Genomic DNA, 11,081 nt, shown 5'->3' with positions numbered 1-11,081 from the left:
GGTGGACTTGGGGGCCCCTAAGGACTCGGGGGCCCGGGGGCAATTGCCTCCCTTGCCTATATGAAAGCGCCGGAAGGTGACACAGTGTGGAGATAGCAGCAGCATGAGGAGGCCACAGAGTGGCAAGGTGACACAGTAAGGAGATTGCAGCAGCATGAGGAGGCCATAGAGTGGCAAGGTGACACAGAGTGGAGATGGCAGCAGCATCAGGAGGCCACAGAGTGGCACAATGACAGAGTGTGGAGGTGGCAGCAGCATGAGAAGACCACGGGGTGGCAAGGTGACACAGTGCAGAGATGGCAGCAGCATCAGGAAGCCACAGAGTGGCAAGGTGACATAGTGTGGAGTTGGCAGCAGCATGAGAAGGCCACAGAGTGGCAAGGTGACATAGTGTGGAAGTGGCAGCAGCATGAGGGGACCACAGAGTGGCAAGGTGACATAGCGTGGAGATGGCAGCAGCATGAGGAGGCAACAGAGTGGCAAAGTGACATAGTGTGGAGATGGCAGCAGCATGAGGAGATCATAGAGTGGCAAGGTGACATAGTGTGGAGGTGACTGGCAATACGAGTACCAGCTGAAGATGGTGGGTGAAAGAAGGAGCACTTGGCATCAGATGTGTGGCATCAGGCGGGTGGCAGCATCAGAATAGTAGCTGAGGCAGGTAGCCAGAAGAAACCGGTCTCTTTTGTCAAAGTGTTGGTGTGGCACCATGGGTGATCTAGTCTGATGCATCATGCATTGGTGGGTGGAAAGCCTGGCTGATCCACACCTGATTCATCTTGACAAAGGTCAGTCTCTCCACATTTTGGGTGGACAGGCAAGTTTTTCTTGGGGTAATTATGGCCCCCGCCACACTAAACACCCTCTCTGATGCCACACTACTGGCCCAGCAGGACAGCTTTTCCAGGGCAAACTCGGCCACTTGTAGCCACAAAACCAGTTTGGCTGCCCAGTAGTCCAGCGGATCTTCAATGACAGCTGGCAGGGTGCACTCCAAGTATGCCACCACCTGCTGGTTCAGGTTCTGCTCTACGTCTAACTGCTGGTGAGTAGTGATGAGCGGCATAGGCAATATTCGAATTCGCGATATTTTGCAAATTTTTGGCTGAATATTTGCCATAAATTCTCCAGTCATTATTTACTTGATTGCGAAAATCGGCAATGTAATATATTCTAGATAAATTTGAGATAAATTTGAGATTAGAATATTCAACACTATTCGCGAATATGAATATAAAGCACTATATTCTAAATATTCGCGAATTCTCGAAGTAGCGATATTCGCGACTAAATTTCACGATTCGAATATTCGCGCCCAACATTACTGGTGAGTAGTTTCTTCACTATGCGAGTGAAGAAAGCTGCTCGTCAGCGACTCTAGACTCAGGCTGCTGATGGAGCTGGTACTACTCCTTCCACCCCACCCCTTTCCAGCAGCCATGGCAGTGGAACATGAGCGCAGAGGGCCCCCCCGGTCAGACCTACGAGAGGATGGATGATGGCGCAGATAGGCAGCGGCCAACTGACTACATAGGATGTCTCTATAGTAGTTCAGTTTGTCCTTCCTCTCAGCGGGTGTAAAAAAGGCCCCCATTTTGGACCGGTAGAGAGGGTCCAACAAGGTGGAGAGCCAGAAGTCCTCCCTCTGCCGAATGGTGACAATTCGGCTATCACTACGCAAGCAAGGGAGCATGCATCAGGCCATTTGTGCAAGTGACTCGGAGGGACTCCCTGGCTCCATCTCCACTGCAAACTGCCACGGTGTGTCTGGGTCCTCTGCCTCATCTTCCTTATCGCCCTGTAGCTCCTCTGGTTGGTCCTGCTCATTCTCTCCTGTCACCTGTGTAGAAAATCCATCAATTTCGCTTCACATTGCTTGTACTCCAATGTCCTCCTCCTCCTCTTCCTCCAGTTCAGCCCCCACAGGGCTCATGTGGCTCTTAATATTCACAAGCAAAGCCCTTGTAGCACTCAGTGGATATTTTACCGGAGTAGGGTTCCCACCCCTTTAGACATTTAATACAAAAACTCCAGTTAGATCGTATTAGATGCAACTTGTTTATTTAGGAATTCAAAGTCGGTTGCTGCGGCGAGGTGGTAACGTTTCGGCAACTCTGTGCCTTCATCAGACTGCAGCAAAAAAATTAAATATGATATCTATATCATTCGATATGACAGAGGATGTTCAATGTACATTTGTATATCAGAACATTACATAAGCAAATTAGTAAAAAGTAAATTAATGCAAAAATAATGCAAAAGTAATAAAGACATAAGAAAAATAATAAATTAGATTTCCGCTGGAGTTCAAAATAAAAGAACCTGTTGCGGCAAGGACAAAGTCAACCAGTGTCATCCTCTATGAAACTAAATCAGCTGTGTTGGTAAGGTTAAGGAAATCTCCCAGATAAAACCAAACTAGTATCTATCTGCAGTGTTATACTCATAGCTATATTGTACTCATAGGCATTAATACTGAACATGAGCCTAGGAGCTGGCTAAGGCTACTTTCACACTTGCGCTTGATCGGATCCGTTCTGAACGGATCCGATCATATTAATGCAGACGGAGGCTCCGTTCAGAACGGATCCGTCTGCATTAATAACTTAGAAAAATTTCTAAGTGCGAAATTAGCCTGAGCGGATCCGTTCAGACTTTCAATGTAAAGTCAATGGGGGACGGATCCGCTTGAAGATTGAGCCATATGGTGTCATCTTCAAGCGGATCTGTTCCCATTGACTTACATTGTAAGTCTGGACGGATCCGCACGCCTCCGCACGGCCAGGCGGACACCCGAACGCTGCAAGCAGCAATCAGTTGTCCGCCTGGCCGTGCGGAGGCGAGCGGAGGCTGAACGCCGCCAGACTGATGCAGTCTGAGCGGATCCGCATCCATTCAGACTGCATCAGGGCTGGACGGAAGCGTTCTGCTCCGCTCGTGAGCCCCTTCAAACGGAGCTCACGAGCGGACAGCAGAACGCTAGTGTGAAAGTAGCCTTACCTATACTTCTATTAGGTCTATTTCTTTTCATAGTACATTCAGTTAGTTCCAGGTTAGTAGCAGTTAATTTATGGATATAGTGATACTTGGCCCAGTGTCACCGGAGCAACTTACCTAATGCCGCTTTTAAGAAAGGAAGCCACGAGGGTGCAGACGCTGTAGTCAGAAAAACATGCGGTTATACCGCTAGAGGATAGATGCGCCATGTTTAAGGATACTATAGTTTGAGTTTAAATAATCCTGCGCTCTTCCGGAACCGGAAGTGCGTCACGTGGAACGCATAGAATCGCCGCGATGCGTTCCACCACCCGGAAGTGTCTCTGTGGAGCGCAGCATCGTACAGTAGAGGCATGGGACTAGGAATAGGGATAGTTGGCTCTGTAGGGAACACTAGTTTGTGGCTGGAAAGCTTTATTTGGATGGCATATTTGTATGGAGAGAGCGGGATGGTCAGAATATAGGCGGAAGTGTACTACATGGAACGCATACTATTGTGATCTTGCGTTCCACCGGCCGGAAATTCATCATAGGGGTATCCTAGCGCTCGGATGACAGGGGAAAGAAAGGTGAAAGAACAAAATAAAAAGGAACACATAAGGATAGTCAGGTGGAAAAAGGGATGCTGAAAAATAGAAATCCATATGTAAATAGATCCATATGTATATATATACATATATGTGCGTAAAATACACAGACATACATATACATATACATAATGTGCCCTTCTTCGGTGTTCTTAGGAATGTCTGGCGAGTTAACTTGCTGGCTGACCCTATATCTGCTCGGACTAGAAGGTCCCATAGATTTTTTGGGCGTCTATTGAACATGAGGATCGGGTTTTTAAATTCTTCAATTTGTGGGTAGGCCCTAGTCAGTAAATGCCAATGAGATCTAAGGCTATTTTCCATTTTCCTAGCACATGGGTGATACGTGTGAACGAACGGGATCCGTCTTCCTGATTGACGACTAGTATTGCGGGGGTGTATAGGATGCTGTATCAGGTGTTCTGGATAGCCCCTCTCCTTGAAACGTTCCTGCATTTCTTTGATTCTTTTTGTCTGTGTGGGTTCAGTTTGTACAATTCTGTGTACCCTTTGGAATTGTGATATTGGGAGTGATTTTTTGGTATTGGTTGGATGAAAACTGGAGTAATGTAATAAATTGTTTCGGTCAGTGGGTTTCCTGTATAGATCAGTAGTGAGGATACCCTCCGGATTTTTCTGTACTAGTGTGTCTAAGAAATTAATCGATGTATGGTCATAGTGGATCGTAAATTGAAGTTCTGGTGTGATATGATTCATGAAGTTATGGAATTCGAGAAGTGTTTCTGTGGTACCTTTCCAGATGCAAAAGATGTCGTCAATATATCTTTTCCACACTTGTACGTGTGTCTTAAAGGTATTGTCTGGGTATAGGTGGGTCTCCTCAAAATGTGACATAAAGCTATTGGCATATGGAGGTGCTACGTTAGGGCCCATTGCCGTCCCTTGTTTCTGTAGATAAAATTGGTCCTGAAACAGGAAGAAATTGTAGTAAAGAACTATTGATAATAAGTCCTTACACAGGGAAATCACGTTTGGATGTTTGTCAGTTTTTTGGAGTAATTTATCAACCGCTGTTATGCCTTTCTTGTGTTGAATCGAGGTGTATAGGCTACATACATCCCAGTTGAATAAAATGGTGTCGTTTTGTAGGGGCCCCAGATTTTTCAGAATGTTTAGAAAGGCAGAGGTGTCAAGTAGAAATGATTTAGTTTTTTTAATCTCAGGAGTAAGTATTTTTTCAAGAATAATGGAAAGGGGTGAGAGAATGGAATTGGTAGAAGCTACAATGGGACGTCCAGGTGGGTTCAGCAAGTTTTTATGAATTTTGGGTAATGTATAGAATACTGGGATAATCGGGTGTCTATTGATCAGAAAATTAGCTGTCTCTTGGTCTATGGTTCCTTTTTCTATATGTAGAGTTAATGTATTTTGGATTTTACGGGCAATATCTGTTGTTGGATTATGGGTGAGTTTTTCATAGACATCTTGATCATTGAGTTGTTTCAGAATTTCTGCAATGTATTGGTCTTTGTCCATTATGACTAAAGCTCTTCCCTTATCCACTGGTTTGAAGACAAGGTTTTTTAGTTGTGTTAGATTTTTGAGGGCTTGTTTGTCTAGCTGGGTCAGATTGTTTGTGAACTTCAATTCATATTTTTCTATGCTTTTCCTAAATGACTGCATGTCTTTTTGTACTAATGATATAAAGGTTTCCACTGGAGGTTGGTTTTTTGGTGGCATATATGAACTTTTGTTCCTTAATGACAGTTCTTTTGCTGAAATGAGGGTTGTCTGGCAGTGGGGATCAGTTTTGCCTTGTATTGTGCTGAAGTGTGAGGTTAATCTAATGCGCCTGTATAACCTGTTTAGATCTAGCTCTAGTTGGAAGGTGTTGAGTATATGGGAGGGACAGAAAGATAGTCCCTTTTCTAGGAGTGACATATCTGCTGGGCTCAGTGATTGAGAGGATATTTTGACTACCAGTGACTGTGTCCTTACCTGTGATCTTGTAGTCACTGATGTCAACTGTGTTCCTTGGGGATGTGTCCCTCTGTGGGTTCTGCATTGACCTCTTGGCGGACGGAACTCTGGTTGCCTTGGACGGTAGTGGGGATCCTGATTGGACCCTGAATTTGAAGAGTCGGTTGAGGAGGATCTCCATCTGATGTTGGTAGAGGAGGTATCAGGCCACCGGTAGACTCGGTTCAATCGATAGTCCTCAGTATCTCTGCGAAATTTATTTCTTTTGGTATCCTCGATTTCTTTCCGTTGAGTCGCCAGGTTTGTTTTGAGTTTCTCTAGTAGTTTGTCGTAATCGTCCTGTGAGAGTATTGCCTTTAGTTGATCCTCCGTGCTCTTAATTAGTTCTTTTGTGTCTGAGATAGCTTGTTGTAGAAAGGATAAAGTCAAAGTCATAATGTCAAAAGAACATTTGTTTAGTATTTGCTCAAAACTAGAGCAATAATCCGGATTATCTTTAAAAAATGTGGGTCTTGTACGTATCCTCAAGCCTCGAGGGATTCGTTTGACCTTTAGATACTCAGCCATGGTTACGCTGTGTAATTCGAAGCTCAGTAGTTTTCTGGATTCTCTTTCCAGGTCCCTAGCCTTGAACTCCGAGCTAGGGGTTTGTAGAAAGTCACTTGTTAGGGTGACTTTAGATAGGATAGAGTTGATTTCATCCTCTTGAAATGAAAGCGTTTCGCTTGTCATATTCGGACCACGGTGCTTCACCAGGTTAGGGATTCTTAATGTTCACAAGCAGAGCCCTTGTAGCACTCAGTGGATATTTTACCGGAGTAGGGTTCCCACCCCTTTAGACATTTAATACAAAAACTCCAGTTAGATCGTATTAGCTGCAACTTGTTTATTTAGGAATTCAAAGTCGGTTGCTGCGGTGAGGTGGTAACGTTTGGGCAACTCTGTGCCTTCATCAGACTGCAGCAAAAAAATTAAATATGATATCTATATCATTCGATATGACAGCGGATGTTCAATGTACATTTGTATATCAGAACATTACATAAGCAAATTAGTAAAAAGTAAATGAATGCAAAAATAATGCAAAAGTAATAAAGTTCAAAATAAAAGAACCTGTTGCGGCAAGGACAAAGTCAACCAGTGTCATCCTCTATGAAACAAAATCAGCTGTGTTGGTAAGGTTAAGGAAATCGCCAAGATAAAACCAAACTAGTATCTATCTGCAGTGTTATACTCATAGCTATATTGTACTCATAGGCATTAATAATACTGAACATGAGCCTAGGAGCTGGCTTACCTATACTTCTATTAGGTCTATTTCTTTTTATAGTACATTCAGTTAGTTCCAGGTTAGTAGCAGTTAATTTATGGATATAGTGATACTTGGCCCAGTGTCACCGGAGCAACTTACCTAATGCCGCTTTTAAGAAAGGAAGCCACGAGGGTGCAGACACTGTAGTCAGAAAAACATGCGGTTATACCGCTAGAGGATACGTTATGCTTTCACATACCGCATCATACACATTTCCCTGGTATCCAATTGATTATGTCACCCTCAATGTCACATGACAGCTTATCAACCATCCTAGAGTGCTATTGTTTCTCCGTTTACCTACTAAACCACAGGCGTCCCGCTATGTATATGTATATGTATGTCTGTGTATTTTACGCACATATATGTATATATATACATATGAATCAATAACCCTTTTCTATTTTTCAGCATCCCCTTTTCCACCTGACTATCCTTATGTGTTCCTTTTTATTTTGTTCTCTTTTCACTGTTTCTTTCACCTTTCTTTCCCCTGTCATCCAAGCGCTAGGATACCCCTATGATGAATTTCCGGCCGGTGGAACGCAAGATCACAATAGTATGTGTTCCATGTAGTACACTTCCGCCTATATTCTGACCATCCCGCTCTCTCCATACAAATATGCCATCCAAATAAAGCTTTCCAGCCACATACTAGTGTTCCCTACAGAGCCAACTATCCCTATTACTAGTCCCATGCCTCTACTGTACGATGCTGCGCTCCACAGAGACACTTCCGGGTGGTGGAACGCATCGCAGCGATTCTATGCGTTCCACGTGACGCACTTCCGGTTCTGGAAGAGCGCGGGATTATTTAAACTCAAACTATAGTATCCTTAAACACGGCGTATCTATCCTCTAGCGGTATAACCGCATGTTTTTCTGACTACAGCGTCTGCACCCTCGTGGCTTCCTTTCTTAAAAGCGGCATTAGGTAAGTTGCTCCGGTGACACTGGGCCAAGTATCACTATATCCATAAATTAACTGCTACTAACCTGGAACTAACTGAATGTACTATGAAAAGAAATAGACCTAATAGAAGTATAGGTAAGCCAGCTCCTAGGCTCATGTTCAGTATTATTAATGCCTATGAGTACAATATAGCTATGAGTATAACACTGCAGATAGATACTAGTTTGGTTTTATCTGGGAGATTTCCTTAACCTTACCAACACAGCTGATTTTGTTTCATAGAATATGACACTAGTTGACTTTGTCCTTGCCGCAACAGGTTCTTTTATTTTGAACTCCAGCGGAAATCTAATTTGTTATTTTTCTTGTCTTTATTACTTTTGCATTATTTTTGCATTAATTTACTTTTTACTAATTTGCTTATGTAATGTTCTGATATACAAATGTACATTGAACATCCTCTGTCATATCGAATGATATAGATATCATATTTAATTTTTTTGCTGCAGTCTGATGAAGGCACAGAGTTGCCGAAACGTTACCACCTCGCCGCAGCAACCGACTTTGAATTCCTAAATAAACAAGTTGCATCTAATACGATCTAACTGGAGTTTTTGTATTAAAGGGCTCATGTGGCTGTGAGATCTAGGCGCCATGTCTCCAGTCCCCTGACCAGCCAGGTTTACCAGCATCTGTTCCAGGACATGAAGCAGTGGAATGACATCGTTCATACAATAGTCCTGCCGACTGACAAATAACGTGGCCTCCTCAAAGGGCCTGAGAAAACGGCAGGTGTCACACATGAGCTGCCACTGGCTGACATCGAAGTTACACAGGAGAGTACTCCTGTCCGCTTGGATCATCAAGAAATCGTTTATGGCCTTTCTCTGTTCGTACAGTCGGTCCAACATATGAAGGCTTGAATTCCAACGGGTGGGAATGTCGCATATCAGCCTATGTTGGAGGATGCCATTCTGCCGCTGCAGCTCAAGGAGGGTGTACTTTGCGGTGAACGAGTGGCTGAAGTGCATGCAAAGTTTCCTGGCCATTTTTAGGTTGTCTTGCAGATGGGTGGAAAACTTCAGGAACCGCTTGACAACCAGATTGAACACATGTGCCATGCAGGGCGCATGGCTCAGCCTTCCTTGACGCAGCACCGTTGTTGGTCACCATGGTTACGACTTTCAGTTGTCGCGATTTGTTCCGATTGTTCAGTTGTTTGATTTCTTGATGAAGGACGCGGAGCAGTTCCTCCCCTGTGTGACTCCGTTCGCCCAGGCAAACAAGGTGCAGAACAGCGTGACACTGTCATGCCCTGCACATGTGGTATGCTGTGAATTGTCCCTGCAGAGGCGTACATTGTCGCAGGACCAACGGCGTGGTTACTTGGAGGCAGAAGCGGCATCACCTGGACAAGTTGCTGGTGTGGCTGTGCGGGAACCACATTCACCCCGTGGGCCGTAAAGAACATGTATTGTCCCTGACTTTAGTTACAGCTCCACACGTCGGCGCTGCCGTGCACTTTGGCAGACACCGACAGGCTCAAGGACTGGCCCACCTTCTGTTCTACATATGTGTGCAGCGTTGGTACTGCCTTTTTGGCAAAGAAATGACGGCTTGGGACTCTCCACCTCGGCTTCGCACAAGCCATCAGTTCTCTGAAAGGTGCAGAGTCCACCACTTGGAAAGGTAGAGACTGCAGTACCAGCAACTTGGACAGGAGCACATTCAGCTTCGGCACTGTTGGATGAGTGCACGCATACTGTTGTCTCTTGGCAATCACTTCAGTGATCGATTGCTGATGGAATGACTGACAAGGAGTAGGAGGGCGAGGAGCAGGAGCATCAGGACCAGCAGATGATGGGAATGACAGACAGCTTCCATTGGCTGAGGAAATGGAGCCTTGACTGCCTAAAACCGAGTGCGTGCCACTGGGTGATGCAGAGGTTGCTGCCACTTTATGGTGACGCTGCATATGTTGACGCAGGGCCATGATACGCTTCACTTTCTGCCCACATATTCTACATATGGCCATGTTGACCTTCTCCGGCGGCTTAACAGAAAACTGCCACACCGCCGAGTAGGTGATTTTACCCCCAACACTATGCACTGACTGACTGCTACCGCCGCTGCCTCCGTGAACCCGTGCACCGCTACTTCCCAGGCAGGTAGGCTCCTGCAAAGTGGGTGGTCTACCCCAGGCACATTTGGCTCCCGACCTTCCACTGCTGCCACCCGGCTGACTCTTGACAAGGCTAGCGACTTGCTAGCTCCGCCGCTGACTCACGGGCAAGCTGTCACCATCTTCTCCCGATGATGATGAAGCCCCTTTGTCACCTGACTCCCAAGTGCGATCAGCTACATTATCATTGAGTATTGTCTGCAGTCACTGATGTCCTCCTCAACGGTCTCTGGGTCAGGAGCCTGACCGCTCGCAACACCAGCCTCCTCACGATCTTGGCTGGGCAGTAGCTGCTGACTGTCCTCTAGTAGCTCATCCTCGCTGAAAAGTGGAGCCGAGCCTACGGCATATAATGCTTCTCACGCTGAGAGAACTGAAAATGACAGAGGAAGGTTCAGGACAGGTGGGGGCACAGGGCCTGCTACCGGGCCATGCCAACTAAGCGTCATGTCAGAGGAACCCACAGACTCTTGGCTGCGGGTGTCTGATGTCACTTGGGACGAAGTGGATGACCGAGTCAACCATTCAAGAACCGCTGGTCAAGACACGACCACTAGATGACACCGGGAGCTCAGGCCTCTCGCTGCGACCCTTGCTGCCACACCCCCTTGCACCAGAAACATTTAGGCCTCTGCCACTCCCCTGTGCAGGGCCTGGCACTTCTCTGTCTGACATAATGTTAGATCAAATAAATAAATAAAAAGGAAATTAAAAAACCTAAAAAAAGTCAGTAATTTTCTCACTTCACCATACAACAGCAAATACTTTTTTGTGCCACTAATACACGCAAAAAAGGGATTTACAACAGATAACTGCACCGCTGAGCGGCAAATATATATTTTTCTTTTTGTGCTAATACACGCCACAAATTACAACAGATACAGTCAGGTCCATAAATATTGGGACAGCGACACAATTCTAACATTTTTGGCTCTATACACCACCACAATGCATTTGAAATGAAACTAACAAGAAGTGCTTTAACTGCAGACTGTCAGCTTTAATTTGAGGGTATTTACATCCAAATCAGGTGAACGGTGTAGCAATTACAACAGTTTGCATATGTGCCTCCCACTTGTTAAGGAACCAAAAGTAATGGGACAACTGGCTTCTCAGCTGTTCCATGGCCAGGTGTGTGTTATTCCCTCA

At 45.3% G+C, this 11,081-nt stretch overlaps 2 long non-coding RNA genes across 2 annotated transcripts; one reads left to right on the top strand and one right to left on the bottom strand.

Annotated features, from left to right (window-relative positions):
- Nucleotides 1-2,063: 2,063 nt before the first annotated feature.
- Nucleotides 2,064-3,210, bottom strand: LOC120987164. The gene is made up of 2 exons (XR_005775940.1): nt 3,115-3,210; nt 2,064-2,130 (listed from the first exon to the last, which is right to left on the bottom strand). It is a non-coding gene; the product is annotated as an uncharacterized LOC120987164 (long non-coding RNA).
- Nucleotides 3,211-7,675: 4,465 nt separating this feature from the next.
- Nucleotides 7,676-8,326, top strand: LOC120987297. Its single transcript, XR_005775979.1, has 2 exons — nt 7,676-7,771; nt 8,260-8,326. It is a non-coding gene; the product is annotated as an uncharacterized LOC120987297 (long non-coding RNA).
- The last annotated feature ends 2,755 nt before the right edge of the window (nt 8,327-11,081 follow it).

Source organism: Bufo bufo, chromosome 1 (assembly GCF_905171765.1).
Source record: "Bufo bufo chromosome 1, aBufBuf1.1, whole genome shotgun sequence".
Taxonomy (NCBI): domain Eukaryota; kingdom Metazoa; phylum Chordata; class Amphibia; order Anura; family Bufonidae; genus Bufo; species Bufo bufo.
Note: the sequence above shows the minus strand (reverse complement) of the source record. Positions and strands in the feature narration are given on the sequence as shown.